This window comes from Megachile rotundata, chromosome 8 (genome assembly GCF_050947335.1).
Source record: "Megachile rotundata isolate GNS110a chromosome 8, iyMegRotu1, whole genome shotgun sequence".
In the NCBI taxonomy this organism is placed as follows: domain Eukaryota; kingdom Metazoa; phylum Arthropoda; class Insecta; order Hymenoptera; family Megachilidae; genus Megachile; species Megachile rotundata.
This window is the reverse complement of record NC_134990.1, coordinates 11,664,369-11,690,824: the sequence shown is the minus strand read 5'-3', so window position 1 is coordinate 11,690,824 and position 26,456 is coordinate 11,664,369. Positions and strand designations below refer to the sequence as shown.

General features: G+C 35.1%; 1 long non-coding RNA gene across 1 annotated transcript in view; it reads right to left on the bottom strand.

The window, feature by feature from the left end:
- The window catches only part of LOC105663135 (uncharacterized), a 94,531-nt gene extending 68,632 nt beyond the window's left edge, over nucleotides 1-25,899 (bottom strand). The window contains exon 1 of the long non-coding RNA XR_013039191.1: nucleotides 25,672-25,899. This is a non-coding gene — a long non-coding RNA (uncharacterized LOC105663135). The remainder of the gene's footprint in view (nucleotides 1-25,671) is intronic.
- Nucleotides 25,900-26,456: the final 557 nt, after the last annotated feature.

Sequence of the window (26,456 nt, the reverse complement as noted above, 5' to 3'; positions counted from 1 at the left end):
TGCTTTCACGCCGTTTATTCTTGCGTGCTTCTTGCTGTAGTCTATGTTTAATCTTTGACATTTTTTAGGAATTATGTAGACTGATATTTTTAAGGTTTATGGTATTATTGTGGTGGGGGATTTTGGGAGGCAGACATTTTTATGTGGATGTTGAAACGACGAAAGTTAGGTTAGGTTATTAGGGAGAGATATTTTTAAGTTTCATGATAGTTTTAAGTTGGATTTTGGTGCTGAAACGTTTTTATATGTAAGTTGAAACGACGTCAGAAGTTGGGTTATATTATATTGATAATATTTATAATATCAATAATTTTTATAATATTCGTAACATTGATAATATCAATAATTTGTATAATTTTGGTAACATTGATAGCATCAATAATTTGTATAATATTGGTAACGTTGACAGTATTAATAATTTATGTAATATTGATAACATTGATAATATCAATAATTTGTATGATATTGATAACATTGATGATATCAATAATGTTGAAAATATTGATGAAATTGATAGAATTGATAAAATTGATGAAATTGATAGATGAGATAGAATTGATAGAATTGCAAAAATTGCAAAAATTGCTAAAATTTCTAAAATTTCTAGAATTGATAAAATTACTAAAATTGATAAAATTGATAAAACTGATAAAATTGCTAAAATTTCTGAAATTTCTAAAATTTCTAAAATTTCTAAAATTTCTAAAATTTCTAAAACTTCTAAAATTTCTAAAATTTCTAAAATTTCTAAAACTTCTAAAATTTCTAAAATTTCTGAAATTTCTGAAATTTCTAAAATTCCTAAAATTTCTAATATTTCTAAAATTTCTAAAATTTCTAAAATTTCCCAAATTTCCCAAATTTTGCAAATTTCTAAAATTTTTTAAATTTCTAAAATTTCTGATACTTCTAAAATTTCTAAAATTTCTGAAATTTCTAAAATTCCTCAAATTTCTAAAACTTCTAAAATTTCTAAAATTTCCCAAATTTCTAAAACTTCTAAAATTTTTAAAATTTCTAAAATTTCTGATACTTCTAAAATTTCTAAAATTTCTGAAATTTCTAAAATTCCTCAAATTTCTAAAACTTCTAAAATTTCTAAAATTTCTAAAATTTCCCAAATTTTGCAAATTTCTAAAATTTCTGAAACTTCTAAAATTTCTGAAACTTCTAAAATTTCTAAAATTTCTGAAATTACTAAAATTGCTAAAATTGATGGAATTACTAAAATTGCTAAACTTGCTAAAATTGCTAAAATTACTAAAATTGCTAAAATTTCTAAACCTGCTGAAATTCATCTCAATTCATTCATCCCAAAATTAAGCCTACACATACCCTTTAGCACTAAACCGAATCCACGAACAACAAAAAGGGAGTAAAATCTGACTCCAAGGGACTTAAAATATTTCTAAAATACTGTTTCTACGAAGTCACAAAGGAAACCTTTGTCGCGGAGGAACAATTACGTGGAAACAAATTGGCTGAAAATAACGAAAGAAAAGAAAGAAAATTTACCACAAAGAAAGAAACAGCTCGATGCTTTTCAATATACGGAACAGAGCTGTGAAACTCCGATAACGGGAGTTATTATATTCCATTTACAATAGTTCTCCGGCCGAGTGTAACACAGATATTTTTCAATTTTTGCAATCTTTTTGTTACCCTTTTTCAATCAATTTCATCGTAGTTTATACGGCGCCATTACTGCTGCAGGAAAATCAAACCGAAAATACGACGTGGTAGCTCTTTTGCTTTATAGTTTTAGAATTTCATCGAATACTTTCTCTTACTGAAATGTGGAAAGATATTTCTTCGTGAATTTGTTTTAATTCATTTTTAACATTTACCTTTACAGTGAAAGATGGTATGTATTATTGAGGAATGTATTTTATTTTCAATTTTTAGTATTTAATATTTTATATAATACAATGAGTACTGTACTGATTAATGCAGACTAAATTCACATAACATATAAATACAATATAATTATAAAACTACCCCTATAAACTTGTCACTTGTAAAGAAAATTCTTATAAGATTCCGCGCGTCAATTGTCCACGATCAAAGGTCAACGTTCCCAATAACCCAGCACACGTGCACTGTTGATATGTTTTAATTCGTATCGGGAAACACGGTCTGGTGTAATCAGTACCGAGTCTGCGGTGGCCTCCAACCCCTACGTGTCCCACGGGAACGTGTCCTTTTCTCGGTTTCTCTCCTGGAAGAAATTCAGAGACGCGAGTGTACGCGTGACTGTATGAGTGATGGAGTGCAGAAACGACAGACGAAACGCCAAAAAGACACTCGGCCCCATTACAGAGGGTGACGAGCGTATAACGGCGTTCCTCTGAATAATTGAACTTCGATCCTTGCTTCTCGAGAATATTAATGGAAACTGCTTTCAACCCGGCGTCCCCTGTCCCCGTTATTCACCCTCTTAGATCGAAACTCCCTGCCCTTCGTTGCTGTATTTTCTCTCTTCGTAATTGTACGGCGAATTAACGCTACGCTGATTTTACTCTGTTTCAGATTTTTTGCATTCCGACAGTATGATATACACAGTATGTCGGAAAAGTAACTTTTTAAATTCAAGGAAACTAGCGCCATCTATTAAAATGTTATCTGAAAACAGTTCCCTACAAAACGCAACAATCATTGTAATCGAGCAACGAATTGTAAACTTATAGCGTTTAACGCGACAGAACCTTTAGTCACCGTGTCACAAAATCATGGGCGAGCAAGAAATTGCTCGCGTTGAATATTGCGAGGATCTTATCAAAACAGCCAGACGAAACTGTACATTCCTGGAATCAATTGTAACTAGTGACGCGGTGCTTCAAGTATGAACCTCGAACAAAGCGCCAAAGTGCTACGTGGAAATCTCCAGGCTCTCCAAAATCAAAAAAATTGCGATTCCAGAAGTCCCACGAGAAGACAATGTTAATTTGCTTTTACGATTCTGAAGGAATTATACTTCGGGAATTCGTTCCTCAGGGACAAAGTGTTAATGGCGAATATTATCTGGGTGTTATGGAACGTTTGTGGAAGAGGATCGTGAGGCCCGAATATCGAGCGCTGGGAAGTTGGTTTCTGTTGCATGATAACGCACCATGTCGCTGTTCGTGAATTTTTCACGAAAAAACAAGTCTGTGTGAAAAACCATGAATCGAGTATTAAAGAATGAAATAAAAGTTAAAAAGCCGTAAATTATAATAGTCTGGACGTGAAAATTAATATAGAAAATAGTATCGTTTAAAGCATGTTAATCAAAACTATTGCGCTTCTTGTTCGTACATCAGTGAAAGCATTATTCGCGTGTTTGAATCGCTTGGCTAGCAGATATTAACTCCATTATTACCCTTCTTTCATTATCTTCAATTTCCATTTACCCGATAACTAATTACAACTCCCCTCTCGCCGGGTTTTGACACTCTCATTAACATCGAAGCCGACACCTTGCCTCCGATTAACTTCATCCAAGGACGAGATTGCCGAAGATGCGAGTCGTTATCCGACGACCGGATTTTTATTTTATCGATTTTCGCGTTTATAATTCCTTTACATTTTAAAATCAAATTTTATGCACAACTCGTAGTGTATTAATTCTTCAAACATTACTTTAGTAAGCTAGGTTGATTTTTGATACTCTGAGTTATTTACTATTTAATACTTTAAGTTTGTTAATATTTAATATTTCAAGCTTGTTAATATTTAATATTTCAAGTTTGTTAATATTTAATATTTCAAATTTGTTAATATTTAATATTTCAAGTTTGTTAATATTTAATATCTCAAGTTATTTAATACACCTTATTTAATATTTAATTTCAATAATGTACCCAAGTATCAGGTTTCAAGTTCCAAGTATCAGGTTTCAGAAATAAAGTTTCATATATCAGGTTTCAAGTTCCAAGTATCAGGTTTCGGGTTTCAGGTATCAAACAGATATCAGGTTTCGAGTTTCGTGTATCAGGTTTCGGGTGTCAGATATCAAGTTTCAGATATCAGGTTTCAAGTTTAAAGTATCAAGTTTCAAGCTTCCCATCAGAATAAGGTGCGTCATCAGGTGTGTCATGCAGAAATAACTGACTACCCTTGCAAAATTAAAAAAATAAAGAAAGTTGAAATATTAAGTGTATTTTAAATTTAGGAATCCTTCATACAAATTATAATTAGTATCAAGCTTCAGAACTCTGTTGTATAATTTTTATTTCTTGCATCTGAGTGCGTCAAAGTGCGTCATCAGTAACACTGCAAGCTTCACAAATAATTCTACACAATATCTCTTTCTACCAATTCCACCAACCTGAAACTTCTAAAATACTTCTACAAAGCAGTCCACAATTTATAAATATAATTTAGTGATCTACAATCAAAAGAATTTCCTCGGACGAATTAAATGTAACAAAGTCGAACTCGCAGAGTTCTTTGGAAAGATCGGATGAGAAGACAGGACACAAGGGTGGCATCGCAGAATATTAGGGGTCCTACATCGCAGAAGAGGGGTTCGAATGTACACAGCGAGAGGACCATTGCAGACATAACCGCACTTTGCTACATTAGCTTTTATGTTAGTACATTCGAGCATGCGGCTTACCTTCCTCTTAGTAACGTCCATCTCCGCGTTAGGCGAACGTATATATACATTTCGTCCAGAACGTTTCCAGTTGTAACGTTGTAAACGTTGGCCAGTAACCATCGTCGTTCCACCGTGTTCATGGTACGACCATTACTTGCAAGCTTGCTTTAAGGCTTATCTAACGACTTCCTGATGGCGGAACCGAGACTAGCTTAAACGCTCGTTGCCTATTGCTCACCTTCGCAAAGTCGATTGCTTACGTTTCGTACCTTTCTGGATCTTGCGCCAATTAACTCGTACAGGTTTTTAATGGACTTTTTAATTAATTTAACTTCTACTATTTTTAATGAAGTTAGTTTGGGTTAGGTTATGCATTAGAACATGTGTGAATAGAGATCTCATGTGGACAGATGAGTACATGTCTCATGTGAGCAATGAACACATATGAGTACACATCTGGTGTGGACATGTGACATATGAGTACATATCTCACGTGAACAATGAATACATATGAGTACATATCTCATGTGAACATTGAACACATATGAGTACATATCTAATATGAACCATGAACACTTATGAGTTCATATCTCATGTGAACATTGAACACATATGAGTACATATCTAATATGAACCATGAACACATATGAGTACATATCTCATGTGAACCATGAACACATATGAGTACATATCTCATGTGAACATTGAACACATATGAGTACATATCTCAAGTGAACCATGAACACATATGAGTACATATCTCATGTGAACATTGAACACATATGAGTACATATCTCATGTGAACATTGAACACATATGAGTACATATCTCAAGTGAACCATGAACACATATGAGTACATATCTCATGTGAACCATGAACACATATGAGTACATATCTCATGTGAACAATAAACACATATGAGTACATATCTCATGTGAACATATAACATATGAGAACATATCTCCCCAATTATAAAATATACCATGAATATAAAATATTTATACGACGTGGACATCGGCAATTAAATTCCTTAAAGAAGTTCATGTAGAATTTGATAAATAAGGAAAATAAAATTTGACGAGTTAACGATAACGCAGAAGAACACGTGGTAATAGCACACATTGGTCCAAACAATTTCTCATAAGGTTCGATCCACAATGAATAGTTCAATCGAGCACAAACCATCCCGGAACAATCCCCTAGCAGACGCATTCAATAAAATCCAATTTGGTGGTGGCTCGTGCTCTCACCAGCAAAATTAGGAGCGTGTGTACGCTGTTCCGCTCAGAATATACGAAAGCCACCCCCTTAGGCCAGCAATTCGGGGCATTCCTGCAAATAATTTCGGGTCACCCGCAGTCTAGAACGTCCACCATTGTGGACGATACGAGTGCCAGGCTGATTTTCAGCGGAATGAAACGGTGAAACTGTGACATGTGACGGAAACGGAGGAAACCGCATTTCTTCGGAACTTCTTCGTACTTTTCAAATTTCCTAATTCTCGAATTTTTGAACACTGTTCTTTAAAATCTTGGAAATATTCGTCCGTTCAGAAAATTGAAAAATTTTTAATTGAATGAGTATAAATAAAAATTGAATTACTGCAGAAATTCGAAGATTCAGAAATTTGGAATTGTGGTTCAAGAACGTAAAAATTGAGAAATATAACAAATTCGCAAGTATAGCAAATTTTCTAATTTCCAAAACTCAATTAGCTTAAAAGAATTGCTGCTCGAAGAATACGAAAGATATCACCGTAACTGTACCCGAAGGTCCGTATAAAGTGATACTGGTATTAATTTCAAGAGTAATAAGAGCGTAGTACACAGAAATGAAATTGTAACCCAATATTTTATCAAGGAGCCAAGGTAAGTTATGTCTGGTAGTAAAAAAGAAGAAATAGAAACTGGTACACTAAAGAAATGAATTGCCAGTTAAAACCTTTCAGGGGGTAAAATAATATTTTGTGACGTCGACAACCCTTTGCTGTTAGTTATTATACAATTTTTTATTGTTACATTTTGTTAGTTAGATTAAATAAAATTATTTTCTGATGCTGTCGTTGTATTACAATTTTTGTACTTTAGAGGTTCGTTGTATGTGTGACGTCAGCAGTAGCAATGATTAAAATATAGGTGCAATCGTTAAATTCTTGTGTGAATATAAGTGGACTGTATGTAAATGAATTTCGCTTCGAATGACCAGATTTGTTGCTTGAAAATTGAAACATGATATATGAAACTTGACACTTGATATATGAAACTTGAAACTTGATACTTAAAACTTGGAACCTGATATTCGAAACTTGATACCTGACACTCAAAATCTGATACTCAGAACCTGAAACTTGATATATGAAACCCGACACTTGATGCCTGAAACCTGATACTCAAAACCTGAAACTTGATATGTGAAACCTGACACTTGAAACCCGAAACCTGATACTTGGATCTCGGAACCTGATATCTGAAACTTGATACATGATACCTGAAACCTGATACTTGTAACTTGATACGTACTTTCAACGACCAGACTTGTAACTCGATACTCGAAACTTGATATTTGAAACCTGATACTTGATACCTGAAACCTGATACTTGGAACTTGATACGTACTTTTATTTTGCTGCGTACTTGATGACTCGAGAGTGACTCTTCGAAGAATTTTTACGTTTCACAAAAGCTCGGAGTGGGCTTTTAATTTTTGTGACATTGCCGAGGGAAAACAGTTTCTGATTTTCTATCGGTTTAGCTAAAATTCGGCTGGAGATGGAAATGCGAGTGACGTATGAAGTGTGTCTTTTCCCGCAGTGAGCAAGTAATAAAAGCAATACCTCGACACGAATAGAAAACTGCAGACTCTGCTAAGTTTAAGTGTTCGGATGTGACCATCAAATAAAAAAATCGAATTGTAATGCCTCCTTGGGTGTTACAAGTAAATCACGACCTAACATAAAAGGTTAATACGGAGGAGCAAGGCCATGTTCGATACGTAAAATGATCCTCTGAAAGTTTCGACAATATTGACACGTTTGCACGCAACAAGCTCCATTATCATGGTCCATGGATTACTTTTCGCAGCTTTTTCCTTTGATGATCTCCGATGAGGCCGTAGCTTTGGCGTAAAACAAACAGCTTGCCAAGCCAACCGCGGCTGTTGTTTCGGTAACGCAGCCTATAATACAACACGAGCACACGACCTCGACGAGTATATACGAGAGCACGGTGGATAATTAAGGTTCAGGACAACCTACGCTGCTTTTGTACTCGGTGCTGGTGCGTTCGGTTCTGGAGTGAATTCCCCGTTCGAGACAACAGAAGGTTCCCAGAGAGTGCTGGGAGAGGGTGTTGAATCTTGATTTACCGGTATAGCAACCAAATTATAGCAAACTTCTACCGTTAATTAAGCAATTTACCCAAGATTTTAACGAGGTTGCACTTGCATCGCTTCGTATGCTGTTTTATTGCGTCGAAAGGTGATACTGTTAATTGAATACAAATTTTTATATTTTTTTACTTTGGGTGGGTAGTTTGATAGTTCGATAGTTTTTCGGGGGTTTTCAAGTCTTGTGTTTGTAAATTCTGGGATCTTACAGTTCCAATTGTTCTAATTGCCAATTCTACGAATTCTTAACTCTTCTAATTTTTAATTTTCCAAATTCCCAACTCTTTAAATTCCCATCTCCTCAAATTCCTATCTCCTTAAATTTCCACCTTCTCAAATTCCAACTCTCTCAATTTTCAACTCTCTCAATTTCCAACCCTACCAATTTCCAACTCTCCAAATTCCAAACTTCCCAAATTTCCACCTTCTCAAATTCCAACTCTCTCAATTTCCAACCCTCCCAATTTCCAACTCTCCAAATTCCAAACTCCCCAAATTCCCACCTTCCCGAATTTCCAACTCTCCAAATTCCAAACTCCCCAAATTTCCATCTCCTCAAATTTCCACCTTCTCAAATTCCAACTCTCTCAATTTCCAACTCTCCCAATTTCCAACTCCCCAAATTCCCATCTCCCCAAATTCCCATCTTCTCAAATTCCCATCTCCCCAAATTCCCATCTCCCGAAATTCCCATCTCCCCAAATTCCCATCTCTCCAAATTCCCATCTCCCCAAATTCCCATCTCTCCAAATTCCCATCTCCTCAAAGTCCCATCTCCCCAAATTCCCATCTCTCCAAATTCCCATCTCCCCAAATTGCCATCTCTCCAAATTCCCATCTCTTCAAATTCCCACCTCCCCAAATTCCCATCTCCCCAAATTCCCCCCTCCCCAAATTCCCACCTCCCCAAATTCCCATCTCCCCAAATTCCCACCTCCCCTAAACATCCAACCCTCCAGTCCCCCCATCCCAAATTCAAAAATCTCCCAATTCCACCACTCCCAACTCCCCAAATCCCCCCACCCTAATCACCTCCGCATAAACACCAAAACACCCAACCCTAATTCTAATTACCCCGTAATAATTCATCAGCCCTTCACCAACACCCGAATTCCCGTGAAAATAATCAGGCACGAATTCGAAAACGTTAAACGAAGCCAACAAGCTTGCACACGTGCTTTGGTAACTTTGGCACGACGTCGAGCTCGGTCCTGTTCTTCTTGGTCGTGTTCCAGCTCGAAGCCGGCGCGGCACGGCGTCTAAATTATAAATTACTCGCGTGTAATTTCGAGCTGATGGAGGCGGTAGGAAAACGAACTCGGGCAAAACGGAGACGACTAACGCTCCGAAGGACCGGAAGGAAGGATGGAGAGAGGTTGGAATGGAAGTGACGTGCAAGTCGTTGTTAGAGGGGCTGAAGGGACACGGGGTAGCCGAGTTGGGTGCTGAAGAACGAGAAACAAGGGGGTTTTAGGGGGACAAGTTAAGCGAGCGAAAGCGGCAACTCTGTTTTCGAAACTACCAAGCTTTCCAACAGAAACAACGTGATTCGAGCTACTTCCGAAGGAAACAAATGGGAAAATCGTACGACGAAATTTCTTTGAGTTCTTTTTACTGAAGGAGAATATGAAATGAGGGGGGAATTATTTATATTTTGCTGATGTGAGGGTTGTTAAGAAATATTTGTTGAGTTATAAACTGATGCAGTTATGATATTATTTAAAGTCTGTTGAGGATTTGTTGAGAAAATTTGTTTGTTGAGTTTGGTTTTGAGACAAGTTTCAAAATTTGTTTGGTAATTTTGCAGTTCAGACAACTTTGAAAATTTGTTTGGTTAGAATGTGGTTTTTGAGACAATTTTGAAAATTCTTTTCTTGAAACAATTTTGAAAATTTTGTTTTCGAGACAAGTTTGAAAGTTTGTTTGGTTACAATTTTGTTTTTGAGACAACTTTGAAAATTTGTTTGGTAATTTTGCTCTTCAGACAGCTCTGAAAATTTGTTTGGTTAGAATGTGGTTTTTGAGACAATTTTGAAAATTCTTTTCTTGAAACAATTTTGAAAATTTTGTTTTTGAGACAAGTTTGAAGATTTGCATTTTTTAGTTGAATTAGTCATATATGTTTGTGCTGTTAAATTTTGTTCTGTGAAGTTTGATGAATATTCTTGTAATAAAGTTTGGTGAAGTTAGGTTAGGTTAGAAATATTATTTAACAGTTTGAACTGCACAATTCTATTAAATAGTCTATAAATAAGTTGTTATTTTATCATATTACTAAATGAAACTGATCTAAGTCCATTTGCAGTGCTTGTTGTACACAACTGACGTACACAACATAAATGGCGGGAAATTCTAATTAGTGATTGCAACAGTTTATCGTATTACAAAATGAAATTAATTTAAATGTGTATATATTAATTGCACACATTCTACTGATCTCACAAGTAATTATTGAAGAAGAAAAGCACAAATTATTTACAATAATATTTAATATTGTTCATGAATATTATTAATGAAATTAATACAAGTTTATATACACTGACGAGTTTACAACTCATGTACTTAAATATTTATTAAAGAAGAAATTAATTAAAGTCTTTAATTATGAAAGTGATTATAACCTACGAAAATGTCTCCTTGAAAAAATAAGAAGATACTAAAATTATGAGTACATCAAAGTTCTAAACGCAGTGATGATGATTGATAACGATAGAAAATTTATTGTGAAACTTCTCGACGCGTTCTATCGACGTCTAACGAGCTTAACACGGCCAATTAGAATAATGAGAAAGTTTCCTTGTAGCCCGACAACGGAGAATTTCCGTGAATTTTGTTCACGGCGTACACGAAATTAGAGAGATTTTTCATGTTCTATCAGTCACACGACAGATGTTACATTTGTATGGCGTACACAGAGAGGAAATTTACTTCTCAATTTAAAGTTTGGAATTACATTCGACTCGCGTTCGACACTTCCATTTTACCGGAGGGGATTATTATTCTTGGGCCACGTATGAATTCGAAGAAGAACAAATCCCGTGGCTGAATATATTCGTGCGGGCGATTAAAACTTCAGGTGGATGCATAGAAATCTTATTTCTGGGTTTAATTCGAAACACGGTGGTTTTATTGTTGGGTCTTATTGTTCCTTTCAGGAAATTGTTTTTTAAGGTGGAAGAATTATTATTGCTGATATATTGATGATATTATATTAGTGGTATCTTGGTGATATTATATTGGTGATACAGTATTGGGGTCATTATTATATTAGTGGTAATATACAGAGAGTCTCACCACTAGTGTCCCTGAAATGGTAGCTGACGTGATTCTGAATAAGATTTCCCTTTGCAAAAATGGGTTTCGAAGCTCCGTTTTTGAATTATTAAGGAAAAACACGGACCAATCAGAGCGCGAGTACGCGCGCAGCCGCTAGGCTCGCAGCTGTCGCTCTCGCGTCTGCGCATGCGTAATCCTCGCGCTCTGATTGGTCCGGCGTTTTTCCTTAATAATTCAAAAACGAAGCTTCACACCCCATTTCTGCAAAGGGAAATCTTATTCAGAATCGCGTCAGCTACCCCCCATTTCAGAGACCTACACTAATTGTGAAACACCCTGTATAGATGAGATTATATTGGTGATATTGTTGGAAAAATTTGTAATATTTAATTATTATACATTGGACCTAATTATTAAATTACATGTTCTAGTAGACTGTATCTATCTTCTAGCTATTAAATTATATCTTCTACTAGACTAGTCTATTTTCTGATCATTAAGTTGTCTTCTACTAGACTATCTACTATGAAATTATTGTAGAATATTAGTAATAAATATTAATTGCTTTTGTAAAATATTTATTTATATGCAACTTAACTGTTGTTCCAAGTAAACCTTCATGCAATCTACATCCATTTTGTAGATTTATAATTATACATTTTTGTCTAGTGTATTCGAGCTATATTTTTTAACTTACTTGACTTGTTTTGTTTTCACTAAAATTTCTTTACAATTTCACAAATTTTTACATGCTGTTATTTAAATATTTTAAGCTAGTCATATGTCATAAATCTTTCAAGCCAGTTTATGTTATAAATATTTTAAACTATAACCATACATCAAACACAGAATAAATAAATTATACCAAATAATTATTGAATATAAAAAAAAGTATCCTTGAATTTTGAGATCTCAAATATGTAATATCTGTGCACAAAGTGGATATTCAAAATGAAGTAAGGTAAATCAATGGCAACGCAATCATCGAATCGTGGAAAAAGAAGGATAAATCATAAACATAAATGATTATTTCCTGGGTAAAATAAGTTAGACGTTCTACGGGATTACTTGACTCGTCCTCGATAGGATATAAGGGAACCGGACGTTTCAGAAAGCGAAAAACTGAACGAAAATTGCATTGGAACTCCATCTGGGAATTTATCGATGGAAATATGGATATTTACACTGGTCTGAAATTTTATCTAAAGAGTTTTGTATTTGGGTTATAGTAATGAATGAGAATTAGTATCAGTCTTGGTTGCAGTTGGAGAGAAGAATAATATGTGGGGAAAAATTTTGGAGGAAGGGGGGAATTTTTGGAAGAATTTGAAATTTGGAAATTTAGAAATTTGGAAATGTAGAAAATTGGAAATATGGAAATCTAAAAATATAGAAATCTAACAATGTAGGAATCTAAAAATGTAGAAATCTAAAACTGTAGAAATTTGAAAATGAAGAAATCTAAAATTGTAGAAATCTAAAACTGTAGAAATTTGAAAATGAAGAAATCTAAAATTGTAGAATTCTAAAAATGCAGAAATCTGCAAATCTAAATATCTAAGAATCCAAAAATCTAAAAATCTAAAAATCTAAAAATCTAAAAATCTAAAAATCCAAAAATCTAAAAATACAGAAACAAATGATTATCAAACACATCGATCGGAATTACAGAATAAACGACAGTAAGGATAAAAATATTTTGCTTTCACAGAGATGACACGGCACACAAGTTGTCGGTGATTTAACTTCGAGAAAAGATTGAAAACGACGTCGGGACGAATACTTATCATCCTGTCGGCAGTACTACGGAAACGCATTCAAAATGCTCCCTGCCGCGTTTATTTTCATTTTCCTGATGTCGAAGTAGCGAAAATGAATTCCACGGAAAGAACTCCGTCCAGGACGTCGGGAAAAGATTACTTTGTACCACTTAACTGCTTCGCGTCGCTTAATTGTCAGGAATATTTCAACAAATCCTACAAAAACCTTTCCTGTACGTTCTTTGTACACTTCTGCAAACCATTAGCAGGTTAATTGAAAGCAAACTATTAACGGGTTCATTATTATCTCGTTAGACTTTCTATTATTTCTTTCATTAGATGCATTTGTGTCACTCTTATGTTTCTATTTATTATTGTAGATAATTTCTATGATTAATTATAATAAATATGACGCACTCGTGACGCATTCATGTATTGAAAATTTTTCTTGGATTTTTGGTACGCGTGAATTTTCAATTTGGGTGTAATGATTTAGGGACGTCCCACGAGTTGGCGCGTCAGCTATGACGCACTCGTGACGCACTCATGACACACTTGTGACGCACTCGCAGTTCAAGTATTGTACATTTTTCTCATATTTTTGGCACGCGTGAATTTTCCATTTAGGTGTACTCGTGACGCACTCGTGACGCACTCGCAGTTCAAGTATCGTCAATTTTTCTCACATTTTTGGTACGCGAGAATTTTCAATTCGGGTGGAATAATTTACGTACGGATGTCCCGCGAGTTGGCGCGTCAGCTATGACGCACTCGTGACGCACTCGCGGTTCAAATGTAAATTTGGGATTTGGGAATCTGAAAATTGAGATGTTGGGAGATTTAGAAATTTTTGAACGTAGAAGTTTGGGAATTTGAGATTTTGGGAGAGTGGGAATTGGGGATTTGAGAATTTGGGGTGATGGAAATTTGTAAATGTAAAAATTTAGAAATTTGGGAACTAGGAAAATTTGAAATTTGCGGACTTGAGAATTTGGGGTGATGGAAATTTGGAAATGTGGAAATTTAGAATTTTGAGAATTAGAATTATAAATTTTTCCGATGCCCCACAAGTTAATGACGCACTCACAGTTCAATTTTCTCTAAAAATTCTTCACACGATTACAAATGATTATAAATGCTATTTTCCAGAATAAATAAATCCACAAACAAGCTTCAACTATTCATAACCGCGATGTTTAAAGTGGTAGCTCTGGAATTAAAATTGAATCTATCTCTCCTTAATCTAGCACAGAAAGGTGGAAACAATGCACGCTGAATATGGGTGGGGTTAAAAACATGTTCGTGGGAATTATAACGTGGAACGTATGAGCCATTGTTATAAAGAGTATGCACTTTTTACGGGAGCTACCTATACACGTATAAACGGAACGAATATTTTATAAAGAAGGGTCATTTCCCTGCTTTACGATGCCATTACGCGTAATTAATAGTTCCATTCCAACCAACGAATTGCTTTTTTATCGATCTCTACCATCATTGAAATTTATATGAATTTATGAGGACCCATAAATTCTGTTGCGAAGAAACATTCTACGTTTTTAAAATTAATATACGAGTTTTTTTTCTATGATCGAGAATTTATTGTTCTTGCGCTTTTTCAACTTTTTCCATTTTTGCCAAAATGTGCTCTTTTAAAATTTCGAAACATTCGTGATGTTAGATGTTTTTCTGAATTTCTAAGTGGTTTTTCAGGTTTCTTAATTGCTAGAGTTCTACCTTTCTTAAATATTTAACACACCAAATATTCGAGTCTCAATTCTCAAATATCTAAATTTCTACATTCTCTTTCCCTCTAAAAAATTTTCCAAGCGCAAAATCTTGAGTCCAAGTATTATTACTTCCACCGGAAATTGTCAACAGTTCAATTAGCCAATTAAAAGTAAACGTACGATACATTAATAGGCTATAATACGAACGAAATTCTATAGCGACAGATGCTTTAAGCGTGTATTGTTGGCCGTCGTGTATTTCATCGATACGAGCCAATACGCACGTCATTGGGCCACGTTGATCCTCCTATTATTCGACCAGCGAATGGCTAATGACAATTAGCGGAATATTTAGAGCATTGACGCAGGGTATTAATATTTTCCACCCCACCCTTCTCCTTTATACGAAAACTTCCACACGCTGACGCATTAATGCGGCAGGGTCCGATTCGTTGTTCCGAAACGCGAGGTATTACGTCTCATCTAGATCAATTATTCGGACTTCGTGGAAATTCTCCGTTATCAACGTAAATGTAGAACTTTCGGAGTTGATTTTGGAATTTCGGAAGTTGGAAATTAGGGGTTTGGGAAGATGGAAATTTGGGGATTCTGAAATGTGAGAAATTGCAGATGAGAGACTTTGAGATTTGGGGATTTGGAGAATTGGAAATTGGGGAATGTGGGAATTGGGGAATGTAGGAATTGGGGGGCATTGGAATTGCCAAATGTGGGAATTGGGGAATGTTGGAATTGGGGAATGTGGGAATTGGGAAATGTGGGAATTGCAGGATGTAGGAATTGGGGACTGTGAGAATTGCAGAATATTGGAATTGGGAAATGTGAGAATTGGAGAATGTTGGAATTGGGGAATGTAAGAATTGGGGAATGTGGGAATTGAAGAATGTAGAAATAGGACAATGTGGGAATTGGGAAATGTGGAAATTGGGGAATGTGGGAATTGGGGAATGTGGAAATTGCAGGATGTGGGAATTGGGGAATGTGGGAATTGGGGAATGTGGGAATTGGGGAATGTGGAATTGGGGAATGTGGGAATTGGGGAATATGGGAATTGGAGAATTTGGGAATTGGGGAATGTAGAAATTGCAGGATGTTGGAATTGGGAAATGTGGGAATTGGGGAATGTGGGAATTGGGGAATGTGGAAATTGGGGAATGTGGGAATTGGGGAACGTTGGAATTGGGGAATGTTAGAATTTGGGAATGTGGGAATTGGGAAATGTGAAAATTGCAGGATGTTGGAATTGGGAAATGTGAGAATTAGGGAATGTTGGAATTGGAGGATATTGGAATTGAAAAATATAAAAATTGGGTTATATAGAAGTTTGAATTTGATCCCAGCAACTCCAGTTCCACATCTCCCACAATTCCAAACACAAAAATTTCCCATACCCGAACCTATCTCACCCCAAAATTAAACCTCCAGTTTTCAACTCCAAATTAGTTCCAGAATCCGCCCCAATGCAGCCCTGAAATTCCCAGTCACTCTCTACAAATCAGTATCATGTCCTCAAAGTTGACGAAAGAACAATCAAGCAAGGTGCTGATTAAATTTCTCGGCATGTTCAATAGACAGTCGTTTGATGACCGGACGTGCAACGCGGGAAATTTTTCAGTTCGCCGAATAGGAATTCACGCTCGAATTCCTCGTCGTTGCAACATGACAGAAAGGATGCTGATTGGTGTAATAGTACAGTGGAAATGGGTTTGATGGACCAGCGCTGGATGCAGGACGATCGTTACTATAGCACGTCGATGAAACGATGCTCTTCGACTACCTTTCTGTCGTGTACTGTTACATGCTGCGTGTTCACCTGTACACGTGTGGAAATGAACCCATAGATGCTTCAATACCACTTTTTGATGCGTACACACCGACACAAAGGATCTTCGATGCGTGTCTGGGCAGTGGGTTACACTGGGTCACCTCAAATATCGTATTTCTCCGATATCGTTTTGTACGTTACCTAACGAATATATTTTTCGAAGGTAGTCACTTCGATTCTTTTAGATACAGTAGACATTTTTAGAGGTGGAACTATTTGTCTGTCGTTTTTTAAAGGTGGACTCAGAGAGGTCAATTAAGGGGTGGAGGCATATTTCTAAATTGGTGCACAGTTTAGAGTCATATACTGCTGTAGTGTGTTCTTAAATTATGAGATATTTATAGTTCCAGATTGTTATAGTTATAGATATCCATATATGCATGTCCACAGCCACATTACAAGCCTATACTTCTCTAGATTTATAGGTAAGTAGTGTTACTTTCTGAGAGGGGTGATAGAGGAAGTCATTCTGAACAACTTTTTTCTTTGCAAAAATTGGATTTGAAGCTTCATTTCCGAATTATTAAGGAAAAATGATCACTCAGAGCGCGGGAGTTGTGCGCGCAGCCAGCGCTGGGACCTAACTGATTGCGTCTGCGCGCGCAGCCAGCGACTGGGACCTAATGCGTTGCGTCTGCGCGCGCAGCCAGCGACTGTGACGTACCCAACTGCGTCTGCGCGCGCAGCCAGCGTCTGGGACCTAATCCATTGCGTCTGTGCGCGCAGCCAGCGCTGGGACCTGATTGCGTCTGCGTGCGCAGCCAGCGACTGGGACCTAACCAACTGCGTCTGCGCGCGCAACTCTCGCGCTCCCATTGGTCCACGTTTTTCCTTAATAATTCAAAAACGAAGCTTCAAATCCAATTTTTGCAAAGGAAAAAGCTGTTCATAATGACATCGTCTACCTTTCTGCTCTCACTACAGTTTCATGTTCTATACTTGTAGATCCCAATACTCCTATATTTCTACATATGTATATTAGTCTCTATTAATACTATTAAATAGGTGGTGTATCTTTACGTCTATAGGATTTAGTGTTTATCCACATCCACAGAGTATCTCTATACCCACGAGACTTGGTGTGTCTCTATGTCCACAGAGATGATTATATCTGTATATTTATACAGATGAATGTGCCTCTATATCCATGAGATTTGGTTATATCTACGTCCACAAAGATTGGTGTACCTCTACATTTATAGGAAAAAATATCTCTGCATACAGCTGTGAATACCTCTGTCCCTAAAAAGAATGGTCAATAATCTTTTGTTACCAATAAACGAACGTTTCAATAAACGATCAAAATTGATTGGCAAAAAAGATAGAAAGCTAGAAATGGCAGCGAATCGTCGCTAAAATACTAGCACTTTTGAGCAGTTAAGGCACAGCTGATCCATTCGGCAATCAATTTCACGAAAGGCCAATTTCTCGCGCCGATGTCTTTATTCACCATCGGTTCCTTAATTACGCAAAATGGCAGGCAGTTTCAAGATGATAAATTATGGCGAACGAGACGTTGCCTGGAATCTGATCGATTTCGCCGGCATAGATTCGAGTCTGATAAAGATGAACATAAATTTCCCAGCGTCCTTCCTCTTCTCTTTTCTTCTCTCATTATAAAAAGTTCGCAAGTAAATTAAAATACAAAATCTTTTTCCTGTATTAATTCTCAACGATTCTCTTCAGTTTCAGTTTCTGATTTGTTCAGCCTTCCAAATTCTTGAAGAACCACCCTTCTATCGAAAAAAAGGCGAAGAGAGAAGAAAAAGGTACGAAGTAATCCATCTGCTCATCTTCCACTAATTAAAATTTATAATTCGTGGCAACCCTCGCCTCGTCGCTTCTGCTCGTCTTCGGCAACCCTTGTCTTATCTTTCTGCCACCTCTCCTCTTCATTTTCTTCTTCTTTCTCCGCCATTTCTCTCGCCTTATTTCCGTATGGCCTGTTGCATATTTCAAACTTTGTACCGAGCTTACTTTATCGCGCTTCCATGGATTTCGGCTTCGCCGGTGGATGAAGGGGAAACATAGGGCCGACGAATACTTATCTTTCTGTCGACATCAATGTACTAACACATACAGAACATTTATCTTCGGATATGGTGATTTATGGCGGTGAGAACTTTTTGCCTCTTTTTTTATTGCGATGCTCATATTTTGATATTTTGTTTTGGTTTTATTTTGTACTAATTTTATTACTTTAGGACTATGTATGGGACACTCTTGATATATGACCAATGTTTATATGACAACTTTTTTCAAAATTTCTTTAACTTTTATTAATTGTGTTACATTGAAAGAAATTTGGAAATTTTCAAATATGGAAAGTTTTATTACTTGGACGTATGACACTCTTAATATAAGACACTCTTGATATATGGCAAATTATGAAAAGTGTTAATATGACAAATTTTGACTAAATTTCACTAACTTTTATGGACATTAATGGTGTTCAAAGAGATTTGACTAAAAATCTAAGAATCTAAGAATCTAAAAATTTAAAAATCTAAAAATCTAAAGATCTAAAAATCTAAAAATCTAAAAATCTAAAAATCTAAAAATCTAAAGATCTAAAAATCTAAAAATCTAAAAATCTAAAAATCCAAAAATTTAAAAATCTAAAAATCTAAAAACCTGTAAATCTAAAAATCTAAAAATCTAAAAATCTAAAAATCTAAAAATCTAAAAACCTGTAAATCTAAAAATCTAAAAACCCACAAATCAAAAAATCAGCAAATACATAAATCAAAAAATCTAAAAATCTACCAACCTAAAAATCTAAAAATCTAAAAATCCACAAATCAAAAAATCCAAAAGTATGCAAATCTGCAAATCTAAAAATCAGCAAATACATAAATCAAAAAATCTAAAAATCTACCAACCTAAAAATCTAAAAATCTAAAAATCTACCAACCTGAAAATCTAAAAATCTAAAAATCTGCCAACCTAAAAATCTAAAAATCGATAAACGCATAAATTGCCGAACTCCTTAAACCAAAAAATCAAGGAATAAATAGGAGAAAGCGAACCAGGGCAATTTAGAGTAGAGGATCGCTTTGAAAACAGGATTTTTCTTGGTCCGATCAACGATATTCGTCTCAGTATTCGATTCGATTTGCCTTCTCCCTTTTCTCTCTCCTCTTTACCTTCTTTCTCGTCGCGAGATTCTCTTCCCGTGGGATAAGCTGAAAGAGACACGTCTAAAATATAATAAAGCTCGCCTACAGAACGACATACGAGCTCAGCCGACCGTGTAAATACCCGAGTATGGATTTTGAATATTTTATAGGTCACATCGGTTGGCACACGTGCTCTGGCACTTCTCCATTTGAAATCGTACTTTTCTACGTACGGGAGGTTTCTGCTCGAAACAATGATCAATCTTCACTGTTATAAAACATTTAGAAAGTGATACTCTTACTATAATTCTGTTATAGAAATTTTATATATTGTAAAATTTTAGTAAATACTGCTATAGTGATTTTATAATTCTCGTCATTTTTTTATAGAATGTATAATAATTTTTTTTTATACAATATATGTAATGTATATTAATTCTTTTATACAATATGTGTGTTACATTATATAATGTATATAATGTAACTTATATTCAGTATTAATTTGAAATAAATATTTTTGATTGATTCTATGCATGGTGTACAAACCTAAGAAGTCTATAAACTTAAATGAGTCTTTAAACGTAAAAATTAAAGTACAAACACAGAAATAGACAATAGTTTCAAGTAAGAATAAAAAATATCCTCCAAAGAATTTGTCAAACTGTTCACCCAAAAATTTTCGGTAAACAAAAATTAATATTAGTAATATAGTTAACATTAAAGCTAATATTTATAAAAAATATTTGAGAAAAGTGTAAAGAATTGACGATATTTCGAATGGATGAATTTGTAAAGACAATCGCAAAGGATTCAAAATTCCCTCCATAAAGGAACATTATTATTTCACGCAGAGAATTATTGATTCTCGAAGCCGGTGAATGATAGATAGTCGAAAAACGTTCGCATCGTTCCCGCTGAAATTTTAACCGCGAAGAAAGAAAGTTTGGCCGAAAGTGTCCTCGAGGAAACAATTTCCAGCGGAAAAATTGGAACGACACACGACAGCGAGCTTTAGAATTTGTCGCTTCATTTCGCCGGTCACTCTTCGCCTTTTTTCCTCTCCTTTAATATCCACCGTCTCGGGAAAGTCGGAGGATACACTTTTCTCTTTCGCTCCGGAACGTTTCCTTCCGTTGGAACTTTCTTCCTTCATCTCTCTCCGCGCGCAACACATATTTCTTCCTTATTCCGACTTCGTCCTTCCAAACTCCCTTCTTTTTTCTTTATTCCCTTTTCACTGCCGGAATTCTGAACTCATCTTCGTGAAAACAACGTGGATGAATTTGTGGTTTCTCTGTTGAATTTTCTGGATTTTGGAAACGGTATAATTCTCGATAATTATCTCGAAATCTTCCCGTAACGAAACATTTCGACGCGGACGTTTTACGAGTCGATTTCTACGTTTATTGTCTATCTTTGCTCTCGTGTTTCTCGAATCTTCCCCCTTCTGACACATGTTTTCTACGTATTACATACATTTTACCGATGTCCCACGAGTTGGCGCGTTTAGAAGAGCTATTGGTCAGAATAGAAAAACTCACACGTATTTTCGGAACAATTCGCAGTCAAGCACAATTAGGCGAAAAACAATGACAGTCGACAAACTCTCGAGTGAGATAGTGCGAATTGCCTGAAGCAGTTGTTGTCATTATTATTCTTATGCGCCGATATGTGACGGAAGTGTTCACGGTGGATAGAGCTTCTTTTACTTTGGGTCACGCGCCAACTCGTGGGACGTGCGTACGTAAATTATTGCAACCAAATTGAAAATTCCCGCGAGACAAAAATATGAGAAAAATTTACAATATTTGAACTGCGGTGCGTCACGAGTGCGTCATGGCTGACGCGCCAACTCGTGGGACGTCTGTAAATTATTAGGTTCGAATTGAAAATTTATGCGTGACAAGAATCTGAGAAAAATTTACAATACTCGAACTGCGAGTGCGTCATGGCTGCATCATAAGTGCGTCACAACTGCATTGTAAGTGCGTCAAGACTGCATCGTAAGTGCGTCAAGACTGCACCATAAGTGCGTCACGACTATATCATAAGTTAAATGCGTCGCGAGTGCGTCACAGGTGCGTCATGAGTGCGTCACGAGAGCATCACATTTTCAAATTTCCAGAACCCCGAATTCTCAAGTCCCTAGTTCTCAATTTTTTCAATTCTCAAATTTCTAAATTTCTACATTTCCAAATTTTCAAAACCCCAAATTCTCAAATCTCCAATTTTCAATTTTCCGAATTCTCAAATTTCTAAATCTCTACATTTCCAAATTTCCAAGCCCCCAAATTCTCAAATCCCCAAACCCCAAATTTCCCTAATTCTCAAATTTCTAAATTTCCACATTTCCAAATTTCCATCATCCCAAATTCTCAAATCCCCAATTCCCAATCTCCCAAAATCTCAAATTCCCAAACTTTCACATTAAAAAATTTCTAAATCTCCCACCATCTCAATTTTCAGATTCCCAAATCCCAAATTTACATTTGAACCGCGAGTGCGTCACGAGTGCGTCATAGCTGACGCGCCAACTCGCGGGACATCCGTACGTAAATTATTCCACCCAAATTGAAAATTCTCGCGTACCAAAAATGTGAGAAAAATTGACGATACTTGAACTGCGAGTGCGTCACGAGTGCGTCACGAGTACACCTAAATGGAAAATTCACGCGTGCCAAAAATATGAGAAAAATGTACAATACTTGAACTGCGAGTGCGTCACAAGTGTGTCATGAGTGCGTCACGAGTGCGTCATAGCTGACGCGCCAACTCGTGGGACGTCCCTAAATTATTACGCGCAAATTGAAAATTCACGCGTACCAAAAATCCAAGAAAAATTTTCAGTACTTGAGTGCGTCACAAGTTGTCATGAGTGCGTCACTCGCCAACTCCTGGATTGACATCAGTACACTCAATTATTGATCAGTTTGTTCTCGCACTAAAAGATATCACGTATCAATTATTCGTACCAGTCATTGACCTAATAAGTACAATTGTATCGCATGAAATATTACAACAAATTAATTGCAATTTGAACACCCATGATAAAATGATAAAGTACGTTTCAGAGGAATAAACGTTTCGATCGGCGGATAGTGTGAAGAAAAAGTCCAAAGTAGGATTAATAGCCGAACAAATTAAAGTTGATAAGTGAAATTAGCACGAATCGAGAAAGTTTCCCGGTGGAATGGCAAGCACCGTTCGCGTGTAAAGTCACGATAAATCGTACGAAGACATTGATAGCAGACAGATAGCCTTGGATATCTCCAGTTTGCACAACTAGCATGTGTAAGCTACGGAAACATCAGGATATCAAGGACGTACTGTTAAAACTGTCCAATTAATGTATCATTTTTTTATTCATTTCATTCAATAATTTTATTTGTGCATTTTTGTAACAATTTTGCAAATCAATTTTGTGTATCAATTTTATATATTGATTTCAGGTATCAGTTCGATTGATTAATTTTTTTTATCAATTTTATATATTGATTGCAGATATGAATTTAATTGATTAATTTTTTGTATCAATTTTATATATTGATTTCAAGTATCAGTTTGATTGATTATTTTTTTTATCAATTTTATATATTGATTTCAGGTATCAATTGATTGATTCATTTTTTGTATCAATTTTATATATTGATTTCAGATATGAATTTGATTGATTAATTTTTTGTATCAATTTTATACATTGATTTCAAGTATCAGTTTGATTGATTATTATTTTTTATCAATTTTAAATATTGATTTCAGGTATCAATTGATTGATTAATTTTTTGTATCAATCTTATATATTGATTTCAAGTATCAGTTTAATTGATTATTAGTTTTCATCAATTTTAAATATTGATTTCAGATATGAATTTGATTGATTAATTTTTTGTATCAATTTCACATACTGATTTCAAGTATCAGTTTGATTGATTATTATTTTTTATCAATTTTAAATATTGATTTCAGGTATCAATTGATTGATTAATTTTTTGTATCAATTTTATATATCGATTTCAAGTATCAGTTTGACTATTTAATTTTATGTATCAATTTTATACCTCCCTTTAATAAATTAATTTCGTGCATTAATTTCAAGAATTAATTTAACATATCAATTTGAGAAATGAAGTTTATATTTCAATTTTATATATTAATTTTATAAATTCAATTCTTGTACGAATTTCACACATTAATTTTATACATAAATTTTATAAACGAATTTCTCATATTAATTTAAGTGATTCATTTTATAAATCAACTTTGTGTATCATTATCGAGTATGTTTAATAAAAGAGTCTTCTACACAAATGATAAAATAATTTTCATATGAACAGCACGATTTTTTCACAATAAACGTGACAGTAGATAATCGTCAGCTTCCCATATACACAAACAAAATTTTAAGGGTGGAATTAATTTTTCCACAAAATTTTCGTATTACAGGATGTATTATAAATCCCACGAGCTGTAGCAATATGCACGTTCAATATCGAAATTGCACCAACCAACGGGATTACCGTGGATTAGGTTCGATTGTGTCGTTGCTACTCTATAACAGGTCCTCAAACTAACGCCAATAATTGTTAGATATTATAATTTCCTGTTGCAGTATTACCGCAACATACAGGAAACGCAAATCTCAATATTTACCTCACCCGAAAGAACTATGCTATTTATTACATTATTAAGCTTATTAGATAGAAAATTATATACAATTTTACGTTGAAAAATCAAAATAAAATAATCTTCTTCTATTTTCAATTTGAAATTTCAAATTTTTAAATTAAAATTCAATGAAAATTACTATGTAAGGTTTTGAGTAATATTTGCAGTACAAGATGGCTGCTATACAAGATGGCTGCCAGTGTCAAGTTATGTGACACGAAATGGCGGATGGGTAGATGCGGAAGATATTCAAAATGGCTGACTACCAGTGTCAAAATATGTTACACAAAATGGCCGATTGGTAGATGCAGAAGATATACAAAATGGCTGACTTCTAGTTGCAGAAGATATACAAAATGGCTGACTTCTACTTGCAGAAGATATACAAAATGACTGACTTCTAGTTGCAGAAGATATACAAAATGGCTGACTTCTACTTGCAGAAGATATACAAAATGGCTGACTTCTAGTTGCAGAAGATATACAAAATGGCTGACTTCTAGTTGCAGAAGATATACAAAATGGCTGACTTCTACTTGCAGAAGATATACAAAATGGCTGACTTCTACTTGCAGAAGATATACAAAATGGCTGACTTCTACTTGCAGAAGATATACAAAATGGCTGACTTCTAGTTGCAGAAGATATACAAAATGGCTGACTTCTACTTGCAGAAGAAATACAAAATGGCTGACTTCTACTTGCAGAAGATATACAAAATGGCTGACTTCTACTTGCAGAAGATATACAAAATGGCTGACTTCTACTTGCAGAAGATATACAAAATGGCTGACTTCTAGTTGCAGAAGATATACAAAATGGCTGACTTCTAGTTGCAGAAAATATACAAAATGGCTGACTTCTAGTTGCAGAAGATATACAAAATGGCTGACTTCTAGTTGCAGAAGATATACAACATGGCTGTCAGTTTTAAAACATGGCACTAATATTCTTTACCATAATATTAAAATATTATATACATAATATAATGTATGAATTAAAGTCTCCACATTAGAAAGAATCTAAAACAATACATAATTAAAAAAATAGCAAGAATATCATGAATATTAAAAAAGATTATAAACAAAAGCTAAAAGCTATATATGAAAACTGTATAAATATTCGAAAATTATAAAAGAACTTCATAAAAAAAGAAACTATCCGATCGATGATCAATTTCCGAAGATCAGACATCGCCACAAAGTGAAATGAGATTTCAGGCAATAAATATTTCACAACGGGAAATGCAGTTAACATTCGATCGATTATCGAGAAACATTTTATATCGGTATTTGATGGTAGAAAAAAACTCACCAAGATGGAGAAGGAAACTGTCGTCCCATTCTTCGGTTCACCTTCAAGGGTTTCCTGGAACAGTAAGAGAAGAGAAATCTTGATAGAAGAACGATATATATACATATAACCATGCAATAATACACTCGATCGTGGTTTCCTGCTCGCAAAAGGAGGAAGTAAAACTCGGTATGCGACGAGCTGGTCGTAGACGTCGTCGTCGACGTCGACGTCGACGTCCTACGACGCGGCCTTAGTTTTATCGTGCACCCGAGCTTATATCGCCGGTAATATCTTGCCGGGTAAATGAAAAAGTTATTGTTTTCCATTCTGTCTCCCCTTTAACCCCACCCTTCGTCCACGAAAATTTTACAAACCTTCGTTCTTTCTAAGCGAAAGGAGTGCAATAAATGGGACATTTTTAATGAAACTTTTTTGGGATATTCATACTTGAATACAGAGAATTTTTTGGGGAATTTTAGATTTGCTTTAATTTTTAGGAAACTTCGAGTTAATTAATAGTTGATGGGAATTCTATTTTGTAAACTATTTTTTAATTTTCAAAAATAATCAAACCTCTAATTTTTAATATTGCAAAATCCTAAATTTTGAACATTTCGAAGTCAATTCCCAAATTTCTAAAATCACCGAATTTATAATACAATTTTCAAAATTTCAAAACTGTCAATTCCAAATTTTCAAAATTAAAAAATCACCAAATCCCAATTTTTTAAAGTTCCAAAGTCACCAAGACCAAATTTCCAAAATTCCAATTTTCCTAATCCCAATTTTCTAAAATTCTGAGG